The sequence below is a fragment of the Dromiciops gliroides genome, chromosome 1 (genome assembly GCF_019393635.1).
Source record: "Dromiciops gliroides isolate mDroGli1 chromosome 1, mDroGli1.pri, whole genome shotgun sequence".
Taxonomy (NCBI): Eukaryota; Metazoa; Chordata; class Mammalia; order Microbiotheria; family Microbiotheriidae; genus Dromiciops; species Dromiciops gliroides.
Genome location: NC_057861.1, coordinates 335,045,124 through 335,063,061, shown reverse-complemented (window position 1 = coordinate 335,063,061; position 17,938 = coordinate 335,045,124). Strand labels below are relative to the sequence as shown.

Here is a 17,938-nt window from a genome sequence, read left to right as displayed (position 1 = left end):
AAAGGAAATTTTAAAAGCTAATGAATAGAACTGATTAGAGGGGAGGAAAGAAAAGAAATCTACTTGACCAAGAGAAAAAAGAAAGGGGATGTGAGAGAAAAATGAACTAATATTCAAGATCCCAAAAGGAAAAGGGTAATAAATGAGAAGAGGAGGACCAGGGGAAAGGGAAAGAGAACCAGGGGAAATAGGGCCAAATTTATTTTTAAAATTAGATAAATAACTGAAGGAACATAGTACTGTTTATAGCAGAAGGGGGAAAATAATCATATTTTGAAAAAAAATTAGAACCAGATGGAAGGAAATATAAATTTCTCTTAATATTAAATGTGAATGGGTTAAACAATTCATTAAAATGAAAAAGAGTGACAGATTGGATAAGAAAACTAAAAACTGGTTCTCTGAAAAAAAATAAATTCAGTAAACCCTTTCAAACCAATGAATTAGTAAATGAGCTAGGTGAAATCACAACAAAACAAGAAGAAATAAAAAACATAATAGCATATAACTGCATAATATTTTCTAACAGTCAAGAAAAGAAAAAAATAGAGTAATAACTCTGTGTAAGTAAAATGCTGATACTATCAGAAAACCAGATAGAAATCTTAAATAACCTGATCTAAGACAAAGTAATAGATCCAGTTTTAAAGAAACTATCTAAGAAAAACTTCCAGTGCTGATGGATTCATAGGAGGATTCTAGTGTAAGGGCCTAAAATTCTAGCTATGATGTCTAAAATCTAATGAGTGGTCACCTTAAATTAGAAAACATAGAGCACCAATCTTTGGGCATTAAGTATTTATTAAAGTATATTAGGGGTTAGTAAAGAGAAATACGTGGGTCAAGTATGAAATTTGCTTGCTCTCCCTATCCTTCCTGTCTCTGCCACTTCCCCACTCCAAGCCGAAGTCTCCAACTGAAAGAGAAGACCTTTCTTCAGAGGCTTCTCCCAGAAGTCTCCTGTGAAACAGGAAACAGGGCCGTCCACATACACACACAGCTCCAAGGTAATTGGTTGGTAGCACTGATTGATACAACTATCAGGTGGTAACTTCCCGAAGCTAAAGTCACATGATTTCCAGGTCACATGCTTTCTCCTCATGGCAGAGCTTCCCTGCAGTATCTCTCCCAGCCCGGGGTGTCATTCCAATTCTCAGACTAGCAAACCTTTAAAGAACAATTGGTTCACAAATGACTCTCCAAAATTGAGGAAGGACCCTGTCAGAATATTTTTATGAGCCAAATACAGACCTGATATCTAAACCAGGAAAAGATAAAGCACAAAAAGAATAGACCAATATCATGAATAAATATTGACTCAAAAATTTTGAAAAAAAAAATCCTGTCAGACCACAAAATTTTAATCTAAGAAATCATTTACTATAACTAAATGGGATTTAGGGGGCAGCTAGGTGACACAGTGGATAAAGCACTGGCCCTGGATCCAGGAGGATCTGAGTTCAAATCCAGCATCAGACACTTGACACTTACTAGCTGTGTGACCCTGGGCAAGTCACTTAACCCCAATAGCCTCACCAAAAAAAAAAAAAACAAAGAAAAAGAAAAAGAAAGAATAACTAAGTGGGATTTATACAAAGGTTGCAGGGATGATTCAACATTAGAAAAATTCAACAGAATTAATTATTTTAAAAACCAAAACATCCCAAACTACAAGATCATCTGGATATTGACTTGTCAAAGTACACAAAAGATTTGCATAGCTTCAACTGCAAAGTGCTACTTAAAGAAATGAAGAACAACTTTAAAAGCTGGAAGAATATTCAGTGCTCGTGGCTAGGCTGTGCCAGTATAATAAGGATGATAGTACTTTAATTAATTTTTCACTTTAATGCTATTCTATTCATATTACCAGTGGCATACTTTTTTGAACTCAATAAATTAATAACAAATTTCATTTGGAAAAACAAAAGAATATCATGGGAAATGATAAAATGAAGTCAGTATGAAAGGGGAGTAACACTGAACCAGATTTCAAACTGTATTATAAAGCAGCAGTCATTTAAACCAGTTTGAATTGGTTAAAAAAAGAGATCAATGGGAAGATCTTAGAGGAGAATCAGAAATAGTAGGACTTGATAACCCAGTGTTTGATACAGTGGAAAACATAAATTACCCAGGAAAAAATTTGTTACATGATAAAAGCTGCTGAAAAAAAAATTGAAAACATGCTGACAAAAATTAGGCTCAAATCAGCACCTTATAGCATATTCCATAATATATTCTAAATACATTACCTTAATAATTATAGGTTATACTGTTAAACAATTAGAAAAGAAAAAGATCATGTATCTCTCACAGCTCTGACTAGAAGATGTATTCCTAACCAAGCAAGATATGAAGCAGTTACAAAAGGTAAACTAGTTAAATTTGATTATGATGTTAAAAAGGCTCTACACAGAGAAAATTAACAGCTAATAAGTAGTGTAATGATTGGAATGACACCACCTACTAGAGACTTGCTGTGGAAAAGCTCCACCATGAGGAAAATGCCTCAGAGGCATTGTGGCTTTTCCTTGGCGTCAGGAAATGACGTTTGCTCATGGGTGCTGTCTATCAAGGCTACCAGCCAATCAACTTGAGGAGCCTCCTATGGTCTGGGAGGAGACAGGAAGGAGGAAAGGGAGCCTGCGCAGAGAGCACTGGCCTTTTGGCTTCCTGACTTGATGGTGGTGGCGGCAGAGGACTTCACAGGAAATTTGAGGAAAGATAGGAATGCCAGGCTGTTAGAATTCTGTTCTCAATCTTTTTCTTTCTATTTTCCAATAAACCCTTAAAAACCTAAACTCGTTTTATCAGTGATTTTTAGTCAGTTTCCCCCAAACTGGGGGAACAGATTAGAATCTACATTTAGAATCTTAAATTACACAGTTGTTAAATGGGGAAAGATCTTCATATCAAATCATATACATATATACACATACATATATATGTATGTATATATAAACACCAATAAAGATAGCCTAGGATGAGGAGAGTCTTATGGCAAGGAGATCAAACACCATTCCCCAATAAATAAGTGGTCAAGGGATATGAGAAAATAGTCCTCCTGCAATTTAGAGAATTGCAAAATATACACAACCACATGAAAGAATGCTCCTATGAGAAGGGGCAGCTAGGTAGCGCAGTGGATAAAGCACCGGCCCTGGAGTCAGGAGTACCTGAGTTCAAATCCGGCCTCAGACACTTAACACTTACTAGCTGTGTGACCCTGGGCAAGTCACTTAACCCCAATTGCCTCACTAAAAAAAAAAAAAAGCTCCTATGAGATAAATGCAAATCACAACAACCCTGAAGTTTCACCTCACACTCTGCATATTAGCAAAAATGACAAACAATCATAATAGTCAATGTTGGAGGGATTGTGGAACGATAATTACACTAAAACATCATTGGTGGAGGTGTTATGTACAACCATTTTGGGAAGCAATTGAAATTATGCAAATAAAATGACTAAAATGTCTTTGAACTAGAGACTCTAATGGTGGGCTCATACCCCAAGGAAGCTGTCATTAAGAAAGTTCCCATATACACAGAAATAGTTATAGCAATACCTTTTGTGATAGCAAAAAATAGGAAACAAAACGGATGCCCATTAATTGGGGAAATCACCCAAAAAATCGTGGTATGTGAACGTGATGAAATATTACTTTTCTAGAAGAAATGGTGTATATAATTAATACAGCATGGAAAGATCTACAGGAACTCTTGCAGAACGGAGTTAGCAGATCTAAGAAAATAACACACAGTAACTATAGCAGTCTTTGTGGGGAAAAAACAACTACACATCAAAAAATAAAAAATGAATATAACAAAATTATAGCAGTCAAGCAGGACTTGAGTGAAGAAATATGAGCGGACACCTCCAACCTACTCCTTCATTGAGGTGGAAGGTCTCCAGTGCAATACATTGCACATTTCTTGGGGGGGGGGGATTTTTCACTGTATTTAACAATTGTGATATTTTTTTTCTTCTCTTAAAGATTTCTGTGTGTTATAAGGGATAACTGTGATGATGTGAGAAACAGAAAACATCAATAAAAACTTATTTGGGGGTGGGGAGGCAATGAGGGTTAAGTGACTTGCCCAGGGTCACACAGCTAGTAAGTGTTAAGTGTCCAAGGCCGAATTTGAACTCAGGTCCTCCTGAATCCAGGGCTGGTGCTCTATCCACTATGCCACCTAGCTTCCCCCAAAACTTATTATTTTTTTTAAAAGAAAAGAAATGGAAAGAAAATGTTATGTTTGAGGAACAGCAAGGAGTCCAGTATAACTAAATTGCAGAATATGTGCCATAGGTGTTGAGAAGGGGGAATGGTATAAGGTGTGGTAAGGCAGGTTCAGAGGGTAGGTTATGCTGGGCTTTGAATGCCAAATAGCAGCTTTTTAAAAACAATTTGATCCTGGAAGTAATAAGGAGATTTTGGAATTCATTGAGTAGTGGTGTGACATGGTCAGAGCTGCACTTTAGGAAGATGACTTTTACACCTGAGTGGAGGATAGTCTGGGATGGGGAAAGTGTTTTGGCAAGGAGACCAAGCAGCAGGCTATATTACTAGTCTAGGTGTTAAATGTTGAGAACCAGTACCAAGATGGTAGCATTGTCAGAGGAGAGAAGAGAACATAGTAAAATCAGCAGATTTTTCTTTTTTTAAGATTTTTCTAATAGATTGGACATGTGGAGTGAGAGAGTGAGAAGTTGAGGATGACATCTGGGTTCAAACACAGGTGACTGAGAGGAATGTAGTAAACTCAAAAGTAATAGGGAAAGTAGGAAGAGGAGAAAGTTATAGGGAAAGATAGAATTCAGTTTTGGGCTTGAGTTTTAAGATTTCTACAAAGGGGCAGCTAGGTGGCACAGTGGATAGAGCACCAGCCCTGGATTCAGGAGGACCTGAGTTCAAATCCTGCCTCAGATACTTAACACTAGCTGTGTGACCCTGGGCAAGTCACTTAACCCCCATTGCCTCACCACCACCCCCCCAATTTTTTAAAAAGATTTCTACAAGTCATCCAATTTGAGACATGCAGTAATTGGGGATGGGATCCTGGAATTCACCAGAGGTTAGGCCTGGACAAGTAGATTTGACAATTATCAGCATAAAGAAGATAATTAAATTCATGGGAGCTGGTGATACTACTAACTGAAATAGAGAGAGGCAGAACAGGAAAGGGCCCAGGACAGAGCCCTTTAGTACATCCATGCTTAGCAGACATGACCTCTATGAAGAACCATTAAAGGAAACTAAGAAGCAGTCATAAAGATAGGAGGAGAACTAGGATAGAGGAATGTCACAAAAATCAAAAGAAAAAAGTATCAAGGAAAAGAGGGTGATTGATAATGTCAGAGGCTACAAAGTGGTGAAGAAGGATGAGAATCTAAGCCGCTAGATTTGGCAATTTAAAATGTCAGTAACTTAGGAGACAAAAGTTTCAGTCGAGTGATGAGGTTGGAAGCCAGAATGTAGAGTTAATGAGAGTGTGAGATAAAAAAGTTGTCTATACTCATTGGCTCTTCTTCCTCTTCTCTCACTTGTCCCTCATCCCCTTGTAGGAATTTCCTTCCCTTCCCCCCACTTCCCAATATCCTTTGCAGATTCGTCATCCATATCATGCATGATGTCCCTTCAATGTTTTTTATTCTTCAGGGCTGTGTACGAGGCCATCCACTTTTCTCTCCACACTCTGTTGGTGACCTTAATAACTCCCATTTTTTTGTTTGGTTTGGTTTTGCTTTTTATAATCTTTATGCAGATGTTTCCCATATCTTTGTATTTTTAATAAAAACTGAATGTCCTAGAGATACCTCAAACTCAGCATGTTTAAAATAGAATTCATTCTTTCCCTTTTGAAACCTTTTCTTCTTCCAAACTTATTTCTGTTGAAAACACGAGCATTCTCCTAGGCTTTCAGGCTCCTAACTTCAAGTTTCACCTTCACTTACACACTCTCCCTCACTTCTTATATCCAGTCAGTTGCCAGATTTTGCTACTTTTGCCTCCATAACATTTCTTGCATCCAATTCCTTTCTCTTCCCAGAATACCTTGGTTTAGGCCCTCATTACCTCCAGCCTAGACTGTTACAATGGCATCTTCATTAGATTCTCTGCCTTGTGTCTCCTTATTCCATTTTATCCTTCCCATAGCTATTAAAATAATTTCCTTTAAATACGCATTTGACCATGTTACTACCCTGCTCAACAAACTTGAGGGGTTCCATATGGCCTTTAGGATAAAATATAGGCTTATTTGTTTATCTTTTAAAACCCTTCACAATCTGGTTCCAACTAGTTTTTCTATATGCCTCACACAGTCCTCCTGTTTCCATTCATTTATACTAGGGTTTCGCTTTTTCCACTCGTGACCCCTTTTCACCTGAGAAATTTTTATGTGACCCTGGGTATATAGGTGTATAAAACAGGTATACAAATCAAACATTTATTGCCAATTTATTTGCAACCTCCACATTTAGTTATACAACCCCATATGGGGTCACCACCCACAATTCAAGAAGCTTTGCTTTACGCTGACGGTTTTCCTAAAATGCACTCCTTCACTTCCACCTCATAAAATACTGCTTTTTCTTCAAGGAGCTCACACACCTTATACATGAAGCCTTTACTGATCCTTCCTCCCTGCAACAACTAATGCCCTCCCTCACTACCTTGTATTTAACTCTTTTTATTTATTTTTTGGTATAGATTTATTATGATTTTATTTGTTTATAATGTGGAAACATGTCGTCTCCCCCATTAGAATGTAAATTACTTCATAATAGAGATAGTTTCATTCTGTGTATCTGTATCCTGGTATCTCTCAGGCAGATGTTTAAGAACATCAGCCCCTTTTTAGTTATAACCCTGTTATAAGCAATTTAATTATAAGCAATGACATATGGAAATACATGTTACATGTGGCTTGTGTGTATTTTAGTTTTGTATTTATTTTAGCTTCTGTCTCTGAGGAGTGTATAACTACTTTTCCAAAGATGGAATGGAATCATCCCTGCCCCTGGGATAGTAGGTTTATATAACATATCCTTTGGTGCTATAAAAATGATTTGATCCAGTGCCTTTTTCTAGGATATGTTCTATTCAGACAACAGTGTGTCAGATCCTCTACTCTCATCCTCCTTTATTGTGGTAGATCGATAGGTGTATCAATTCTCCATTTCTCCCTTTAGAATAGTTCAGTCAGAGGCTTATACAAATAACTTCCTAGAATTCTGTGATAAATGGTAGGGGGAAAGAAAATTTGAGGCAGTAAGGAGGTGTTCTTCGCTTTTCATATCATTTCTTACCAGCCCAAGCTTTGTTTACATACGTGGAACCTTTACTTAACACTTGAGCACAGGACTGAAGTTGCTCTCTAAGCAGTGGAATTGTCCTATGTCCTTTGACAAATGTTCTTTGTCCTTTGAGTCTCCTTTGTCTTCTTGAAATCTTAGGGTTTCTAGAATGCCTTTTCTAGAGCAGTGGAATTACCTTTCTCTTTTTCTGTGATTTCTTTTTGGCAGAGAATACACTATTACTGCTGTTAGAGAACAAGAACTTTTCTCTGATTTCCAGAATCAGCAGAACTTCAAAGTTTGAGAGGATCCCTTTGTTGACCTGAGACAGGAGCCTTCTATCTTAAAAACAATTCCAAAGTTTGAAAGCCACTTTTTCATTACTTTACAGGTACAGATATTTCCCTGCCCCATGATCTCAGGTACAGGGTCTAAAATATTACCACCCTCCAGGACTTTTCTCTTTTGCTTTTCATTATGACCCCAACCTCCTCTTCACTACCACCAAGTATTATAGTGAAGAACAATCCATTTCACAGAGAGGATATTTACTGAACTGGCCCCTAATTTAGCTTTTGTTAGGTACTGTTGCCAGTTCAAAAGTGATCCCAAATTCCTTATCTCATTGCAAGGAAGGAAGTATAGTTTAAGCAAGTGAAAAATAAGTTAATTTCCTCTGAGTCCTTCTGGAGCAGATGAATTATCTTTCTTTCTGGGAGAGAATATAATTCTTCCTCTTATAGGAGAACAAGAATCATTTCTCTGTACCCCAGAATCAATAGTACCTCAGAGTCTGAGGATTTGCCTGTTAGCCTAAGAAAAACTTCTTTTGTCTTACTTTGTATACTTGGTATCCCTTCCCTATGCTTATCCTTATTCTTCAAGAGGAGTATCCTTATGTAAGGAATACAATCATTTCATCTCTGAGCTAGGGTAGAAATTTTCTTTTGATCTAGAAATTGAAGTTTGGACTATTGCCTTTAATCAAACTCTTTTTCCCAAACCCTTCTTTTGTTTCCACTTCTAACTGGGGAAAATCCTCTCCCATGAAGAAAGATACATCATGGAAACATTTACTGACAAAACCTTCTTGTTTATGTTTTGAAATGGAACCTGAAATAAAGCATTTTTACTCCTGAATTAGTCTAATTCTGGACTAGTTTTATTGTTAAATGCCTAAAGCAATAATAATATTAAGCTACTTATATCCTTCCAGTCTCCATATCCCCATACTCTGAGGATATTTTAGAAATTAGAACGATGGCTGTGACTATAGAATTCTATTTAAATGTGGCACCACATTGAACCCCCAAACAAACTAGATCGGCTTCTCTTTGAAATACTATTTTTTTTTCAAAGAAATTGAATTGGAGGATCAGTCTTTATCTCTGTTCCATAGAGTGCATAGAGACTCCTTCAGGGAAGGTCTAACCACTTTTTCTCCCAAAGCACAGGGTGAGTCAGCCCACCAACCTGTGACACTAGAATTCAGGTAAATGGAACCAAAGAGATCAAGGAAATTGGAATCCTAAGCCCCCTACCAGAAGGGTCAGTGGAAACTGTAGTCCATATTTTTAATATAATCTGTATAGTCAATTGAGGTTACTTGGTCATGTTTTATGGCTACTCCCCCCAAAAAGAGCTAACTAAACTCCTTGCTTATTCTGGAAACTTAGAAGTCAAGTTTGCAGAGGCCTATTTCTTCCATAGTAGTTCTAGTATAAAGCCTGAGAGATTTGGACTTTTTTCCCTTTCCATTTATGGTCTCTTGGAATTTACAGTCTAGACCCACCTGATATCTCAAAGCATGGCATTTCTTGTAGTTGAGGGATGTTTTACATTTGATACCTATGTGTGAACATACCCATTAATTGGGAGAAAGTTGGCTTTTGTGACTTAGATCTAGAGCAAGGGTTCTTAACTTTTTTTTTTGTTTTGTTTTAATTATGGACCCCTTTTCAGAAGTTGGAGGTTAGTAATATAAAAAGTGATTCTTTTTTTACCCAAGTTTATATTTGGATCCCAAGCTAAGAACTCCTGGTCTAGAAGATTGCATACTCTGTATTTCTATCCACCTAGAATTTAGGTATCAGCCACTGCTTCCTTCCCTTCTCCCTTGGCCTGTCCTGTGTCTTAAGGCTCTTCACAAAGTGTTTGTGATTGTTATAGCTCACCAAATCTTGTTAATTCTCTTTAGTTAGGTAGTTGGTTAATAATGAAGAGGATTTACTGGGTGGCATGTCACCTAGAATCTTTCATCCGAAGGTTTCTAATTATCCTCAGGTAGTTCCAAATTGTTCTTTCTCAAAAACTGAAGATAGGGGCAAATCTAAATCCAAGATAAAAGAAAAATTTCTCTCCAAACTTTGTTACTCAGATCTTAGTACAATGAACCAGACAATTTAGTTATCTTCCAAATGTCAGCCCTGTGCTAACTCCATCTTCTAGGCTTCATAACAGCATCAAGGGATGTCATTCCTGGCTCCACAAGGCATCCATTATGCTTTCCTAAGCCTTGTAGTACCAAAATGCTCAACTCTATTTATTCATCTTTTTATCTGTCTTGACAAGTCTCAAGAGCAGCTTAGAGTGTTATACATTTCAAAATCACCTCCCCTGTGTCACATTTCTCACATCAGGTATATGTCTGTGAATATTTTCTTATTGATTGAGGAGAGCACATATTCTGCTTTGAAGCCTTAAGTATCTGATTTCACTTTAGCAGAGGCTTTCCTTCTTAACTTTTTCATAGAAAGACAATCATACCTACCATAAAAATTATCAGGTAGACATATGGCAAATAAAAGAACATTTTAATCCTTTATGTGGAATCAGAGTTAATAGCAAATTAGTAGAATTGGACAACAGAATAGCAGATTCTTTGGTGTGCCAGGCCACAGATCCACGCTGTCCCTGGAATAAAGGACAATGGATGACCGTGTCCAAAGATAGAAATTCAGGATTCAGATCATACTTTAAATTAAAATTTAAACTGGGGGTGGGGGGTGGGCGGGCAGCGAGATGGCCCAGTGCATAAAGCACTGGCTCTGGATTCAGGAGGACCTGAGTTCAAATCCGGCCTCAGACACTTGACACTTACTAGCTGTGTGACCCTGGGCAAGTCACTTAACTCTCATTGCCCTGCAAAAAAAAAAATTTTTTTTTTTAAAGAAATTTAAAAAATATTTAAACTGACTCGGAACTCCTGGAGAACACAAAGTCTAACAAATGCTTAGCTTTGGTCAACTTTAGGTATTCAGATAGCTTTCTCCCTTAGTCCCTTTCATTCCCAAGGTCCCATTAAACTCCAAAGGCAGGGAAGACAATTTATTCTAAAACTAGGTGACTTCTACTAGGCCAGCTGGCAAGTTGAAGTCAAGACTGGTGGGTAGGAGTGTTTTCCCCTTGCCAGCTAGCTAAACATCATAAGGTTGTCCTGGTGGTTCCAGCACCAGAAAAGCTTACCACAGAAAATGGAAACATTAACAATCTTGTGCCCTTGCTTTAGTACCATTGTTTACCTACTATCATCATGTCAACCTGACCTTCATCATTCAGTCAGTCAAGTTTCATCTCAGTACTTTTTTAAAAAAACTTTTTATTTTTTGCTTCCCACCAGTAGAAAATCTGATTGTTTCTTTGCCTTAAAATTTTTCCTTCCTGGAAAGGTTTTGCAAACTCAGGTCCCTGACAAGCATCAATTTTTTTTTTCAATAGAATGATATAAAACAATCATTCTCATGAATCACACTAATTCCTGCTTAGAGTATACAAAAGGCTTGCATGTTAATGGAGATTTTCATGTTAACCTTGGCCTCCACTAACTCTTTCTCTTCTGGGAAGATTGAAATCTCAAATCTTTCTATAGGGAGTTACTGAAGGAAAGAATAATATACTAACGGCTCTGTTTCTTCTGGCTACATTCTTGTCATCCACTTTCTAAAAATGCGTCTTGATGGCTGTCAGACAACACTCATTCTGCTACAAAGACATTGGACTTCCTCTGTTCTTTAAAGTTAGAACCCATTTGTGGAGACAGAATGGCCTTGGTTTAGAGACAGACCTTGCTGTTTAGAATCCATAGGTTAACCACCTGTTTTCCTTTATTCTCACAGTACTTCAAAACAAAACGCTTTTTTTTTTTTTGCCTGGACCTAGCTTTCTGCCAGAAATATCTGCTTGGTTCTGTAGTTATAATCTATAATTACTATTTTCTTCCTACTTCCTGGTAATCCAACCTGCATAGTAGCCTATTCTGACAGTTGGCAAGGATGATTCAGTTCATTCTTTCAAGACACCTCAAACTCATCAGTAAAACATTTTTCTCTGAAGTTATATCTCATACCTCAAATGATGTAGTTCTGTCATTCCTCCCCACTGTTGTTTCTGAGATCAAGTCTCCTTTTACAACTTGTTTCTTTATATAATCCTTGAATTAGATTCATATAGTTATCAATAACATTGTGGGGAAAAAATCTCTAAATCAGTAATAGTGAAATATAAGTTAAAACAACTTAGGTGATAGAGCCAAGATGGTGGAGTAGTAGCAGGAAGACATGTGGTATACTGGCTGCCTGTCTCTCCCCTCCTCCCCATGGCTCTTCCAAATGGATCTAGAAAACACAGCAAACAGAATCCTGATAAGAAAGTTGTTTTGTTTTTTTTTAAATCAATGAGTTATTTTTCCTGCCTAGGTCAACATAGTGACATGGACTGAACTATCTGTGGATGGTCGGGACAGGGTCAGGGTCAGGAGTGAGCATTTCTGTGAAAAGAGAGGAACCAAACAATGACAAACTGTTTAAATTCTATTATGAGGAAATAATACATATATCCTGATCAGAACCTATCATCAGGGGTCATAGAGGGAGTCTAATTAGACAGAGGACCTGTGAGTAGTTCTGTGCTATTATGATCTTAAAAGAAGAAGGGAAAGGGAGGGGAAGAGGAATGACCTGTTCAGGGAGGTGGGAGGAAGAATGAAGGAATTTTTTTCACATAATCAGTGTGCTCAGGGAGAAATCTATATATCCAAAGAGATAAGTATTGGCAGGAGGGGCAGCTGGAACTTGAACCTCATTCATTAGAACTAGGCAAGGGAGGTAAGTGTGTACACACACACACACACACACACACAGAGTTGGACACAAAAATACTTTAATTTGACAGAAAAACAGGAGGGAGAGGGGAACAGGAGAGAAGGTAGATTAAGAGAGGTTTTTAGTCCAAAGAAAACAAACTGAGGATTTACAGAACTATTTATAGCAACTTTTTTGTGGTGGCAAAGAATTGGAATCTGACAGGGTGCCCACCATTTGGGGAATGGCTGAACAAGTTATGGTATAGAAAAGTAGTGGAATACTGTTGTGCTGTTAGAAAAGATGAAGGGAATGTTTTGTTTCAAAGGTACTTAAATAAACTGTTGCAAAGTAAGGTGAGTAGAATCAAGGGAACAATTTATTCAATGGCAAGAATATTGTAAATATAAACAACTTTGAAAGACATAAGAACGCTGACCAATGCTGTGACCAAATACAATCCTAGAGGACTCATGATGCAACATGGTACTCCCTTGCTGATGCATGATGGAATCAGAGTGCAGCCGACTAAGCCGTATTTGGGGCGGACATGGTCATTGGGAGGATTTGGGGTTTGGGATTTTTGATATAATGGAGGTTTTGTTTTTCTTTCTCAATGAGGCAAGGGAGGTGGGAAGGATGGGGGCAGTGTTTCATGCATGGAAAAAAATAATTAGATTGTAAGCTAAAGAATTTACCCACAAAAGGGTTGTCAGTGATAAGGTATAGAGAAATATGCCCTTTTCCTGATTAATTTGATTGCTGTGGAAACCTACTGAACCAAAAGCTTTTCTAGAACTCCAAGTGGTATGATATATGGTGAAGAAACATTTACTGGTAAGTAATGAGGATCTACCAGTTAGATAATTCCTACTTAACACAGTACAACGTACTCAGTGAACATCCAATATATATTTCATATACACATATGTACATATATATGTGTATGTATATCTCAGAAGATAGCAAATTTATAATATAATATGAAACTTAAGTATGTTGCATTATTCTTCCATCACTTTTGGTATTCTTGCCTTTATGTATACCTTTTCAGAAAAGGCAAAGTTGTTTTGAGCTTATAAAACTTCTGACTTATCTTCTATATCAAGACTTCAAATTAATTAAGCTCTGAGCATGAATACATCTTGTTTTTGCTTTTTTTTCTTTTACCCATAATCTTGATATAGTCTCTTAACATTCACCTACTTGAGAGGAAGGCATAAATTGAAGTTGTACTGTGATTTTTTTCTGGTCCTTTCAAAGTAGCTGAAAGGGGGAACCTAGGAGCTTCAGACACTTCAATAGATCCATGAATTCATACATGGAGAAGACAGAAGTACAAGGCTTAGTCTGTCCATGACTCCTTATCTTGTGTGGTTCTTGTCAGATCCTCATTACGTCCTCCATGGAGGTTCTACCCAACATTTTCAGGGCCTTCCTCTGGGTTTTTTTTAATAGTTTACAAGGTAACCCTAAGGATATCTCTCTGACATCCTTCAGCTTTTCTCCATGATGAGTTATCGTGTCCTCATTGGAGGTATTGTAATTATTTCCTGCATGCCAGTCATCTGGGGTCATGTGCCCACTTAAAATTGCTGCATGTTTTTCTTTCTCTCTCTCTCTCTCTCTCTCTCTCTCTCTCTCTCTCTCTCTCTCTCTCTCTCTCTCTCTCTCTCTCGGTGAGGCAGTTGGGTTTAAGTGACTTGCCCAGGGTCACACAGCTAGTAAGCATGAAGTGTCTGAGGCTGGATTTGAACTCAGGTCCTCCTGAATCCAAGGCTGGTGCTTTATCCACTGCACCATCTACCTGCCCTGCTGCATGCTTTTTCACTGCTCCTTGAGTTACCTGATATTTTTGAGTTTTTTGAGATGATATTGTATTATGGAAGAAGTTTTTCTCAATTAAGAAATGGAAGTTAGAGAAGGACTGATGACATCATTATGCTTGAATGAAAGAAAGAAGGAAAGAAATAAAGAAAGTGTTTATTAAATGCCTACTATGTGTCTCATATCGTGCAAGGCACTGGAGATACAGGTACAAAAGTTAGGTAGTCCCTGTTTCCAAGGAACATACATTCTAATAGGGAGGGAACACATAAAGGCAGTCATAGCCCTGGATGGAAGTTTTGTTCTGGGCAGTCACAGGAAGGATAAGTGGAGCTATAGGGCAATTGATTGTCATACTCTTTCCAGAATCAGTGATTTTGATTGGATTCCTAAAGATGGAAGGGGAGAGGGCGATTGAATATTAAACAGATGGCAGTAGGGCAGATGGCAAGGTATTCAGAGTGTATGGATGTGAAGCATGATCTATGAGTGCTAGATATGGTGAGTTAGGTAAGTTTGCATTCTATTGCCAATTAGGAAAGCTTAGCTATAATGATGGAGTTGCACAGCTGAGTGTATTAATTCCCCCAAGAAAGGTGGTATGGATGGAGAGAAAAGGGGAAGTTGTAGGGTAGATGCTGCAGCCGGCTTTCCTTATACCATTCCATTGCTCTTTGTCATTTGCCTTCAATAATTGCAAGAAAACTAGACAAATGCTATCTTCAAGTTTAATAGCATTTTATACCTACCTATTCTTTAGATATCAGGGAATGGTTATTCAAGCCTTACTATACTTGAATTCTTTGGGATTCTAGACAATAGGATTGTGGTATGAGTGAGGCTGTGTCAAGATGGATTTTTTCTAGGACTTAAGTAAAATACTTTTGGACAGAGTCCAATCCTCTATCACCTTGAATTCCATGTTAAATTAAGGCTGTAAGTTATAGTGTATAATTATAAAGTAAAGAGATTGATTTCTTTACGAATATACCAGAACTTATACTATAGAAATTAGTCACATCCCTTTCAAAGGAAACCTGCTATAATGATATATACACTACTGTACAAATACATTTTTGGAACTTCTTTTGATATTATCCTTAGTATCTGTGTCCCATTCTCTTGAATATCTTCATTGATAGCGTTTATCTTTTGGGACTGGATTTAATTTTTTTTTAAACAACCAAAATCCATTCAGAGTCTTGTAAATAAAGTAATCAAGCTTCTTACAAGCTGTTTATGTTCTTTTTGTGGGGGAGATTAGAAACAAACAAAAATGGTTCTAAAGTAATGAGACCAAATTTCTTGTATAACCTAGTTTTGAAAACCGTTTTAAAAATTCACAGCTCTTCTATTTCTGCTTTTTTCCCCTCTTTATCACTCTCTTGTTACCTACCAAGCTTTATAGGCTAGTATAATAGTGAGGAATTGAGACTAATGTATTACCATATATGCAATACCATATCATCTCTTCCTTACCTTCTACTCTTTCCCTCTTTGTTATACCCTCCAACTTCCTATTGTAGTTTTTTTTCATTCCTTGACACAATTGAAGTAGAAGAAATTTTATTAGATCATTGTTTTTCCCTCTGATCTTAAAGTGTTCTGAGTAGAGATTATATTTTCCCATCCTTAAAGTATGTTTTTCTTAGAGTTTATATTTTTCTGTGAGGTCCTGTATCTAGTTCAGAAAAAGAAGCTTTCTATTCTATGTCCCTTTGATTAGAAAAAGCTCCCTCATGGTGTCTTGGACCAGAACTTTTATCTTTTTTCATCTTTAGTGGCTAACCAAGTGAATACTTTCCTTGATGAACTCTCAGTTTGACTGATCTTTTTAAAGGGAGGTTCATAACCAAGTAACTTTCCCATAATAGATTAACTAAATAATGGACTTAACTTTCTCTATGTAAATTTCTTCTCTTACCCTAAATCTTCTTATTTTCTACCTTAATTGCATGCTGCTATCAGAAATTAGATTTTATATACAAAAAACAAAAAACCTTCACTCCTTTAGGTTTGGTATGCCATTGTACAGTACAGCAAAACATTAGGTACTAATAGTTTGGTATTAACTGAATTTCTCATAAGTAAATATCTCTTCTGGTGGCTGGAAATGCATTCAGATTCACCAGAGCTGACATTCCAAAAAATAGAACAAGTTTAAAAAATACTTTACTTTTCAACTCATGAAGGGGACACAGGATTTGACATGAAGATAAAAGATTTCTCCCTTGCTAAGTCCTATCATCAGAGTGATAATGACAGTAGAGGCTGTGGTCTCTGATTCCTGGTAGGATTTCAAAACACTCACTTTGGTATTTATGAAAAAGAAAGCCATAATATGAGTCCTTCAGCTAATTCAATAGTTATTTATTATTGTATACAGAGCAGTATACTAGGTGTTGGGGGAGATGAAGAAGTTTACATAAAAGGGTACGAACCCTTCTGGAGCTTTTTGTCTAGTACCGGTATTCTTAGCCTAGCTTCTATGAATAGATTTCAGGAAGTCGGTGAACATGAAGAGGAAAAAAATTACATTTTAATTTTCACTCATCCTCTAAAACTGCGCATTTCCTCCAATTATGCATTTTTAAAAAATCTTTTGTAATTCTACTCCATTCTTTCATTCCAGGTCTGTTCTATGTTATTCCCATTGTTGTACTCTGGTCCAGCCAATCTGACTTTCTTGTTCCTCACACACAGTCCTTCCTCTTCTATTTCTATGTGTTTGACCTGCATGTCCTCCATGCCTGGCATGTGATCACTCCTCAACTTTGCCTCTTGAATTCCTATTTTTTCTCAAAGTTCCGCTCAAACGCCACCTTATACTGATCTCTCTAGTTGCTACTGCCTCCCCCACCCCAGTTATCTTGTATTTAGTTTGTATATTTATTTTCTTATAAATGTAAGTGTTATCCTCCCCCCAGTAGAATGAAAGAATCTTTAGGTGATTCAGCTTGTATTATGGCAAGAATTTTTCCCAATTGAGAAATAGAAGAGAAGGACTATTGACATCATCATGTATGACATCAACAATTTGATTTTTGTCTTTGTATCCCCATTACTGTTCCTGATACTTACTAGATGCTTAAGTAAATTCTTGCTTGACTGCTTGACTCAGTAATTTGTGCATTCTTAAGTTACACTAGAGAGATGTGGTGTCCACACCAATGGAAGGTCATAGTTTTGTTATACTTTGCCACAGCCACCATATCAGGAGTGTTCTTTTCGGTTCTAGGTACCATAATTTGAAAAGGGTATTGACCTGCTGGAACATGTCTAGATGAAGGCTCACAAGGTGATAAGAGGGTGAAGACCATGCCATATGATCTTCAGTTTAAGTAACAAAATATATCTAGTTTAGAATTGAAAAGACTTAAAAGGGACATTTTAGTTATATTCAACTGTTTTTTTTAATGGCCTCATGTGGAGGAGGGATTTGACTTATGCTTGGCCCTACAGGGCACAATTGGGATCAATGGGTGGAATTTGTAGAGTTAGTTTTTATTTCAATATAAGAAAAAACCAAAATTCCCTGCCAGTTAAAATAATCCAAAAAAGTGAAATTAGCTTCCTCATGAGACAGTGGAATTACTCATTAGTAGAGGTCTTCAAGAAGAGGCTAGATGTTATACAGGGGATTCCTGTTTAAATATAGGTTGGACTAGATGATGTCTAAGATCCTTTATTATCTTGAGATTCCCCTCTTTGTTTCTAAGACACAAAC

At 37.2% G+C, this 17,938-nt stretch overlaps 1 protein-coding gene across 2 annotated transcripts in view; it reads left to right on the top strand.

Moving 5' to 3' along the window:
• Window positions 1-17,938, top strand: part of GALNT1 (polypeptide N-acetylgalactosaminyltransferase 1) — a 168,871-nt gene that overhangs the window by 108,453 nt on the left and 42,480 nt on the right. The window lies entirely within an intron of this gene.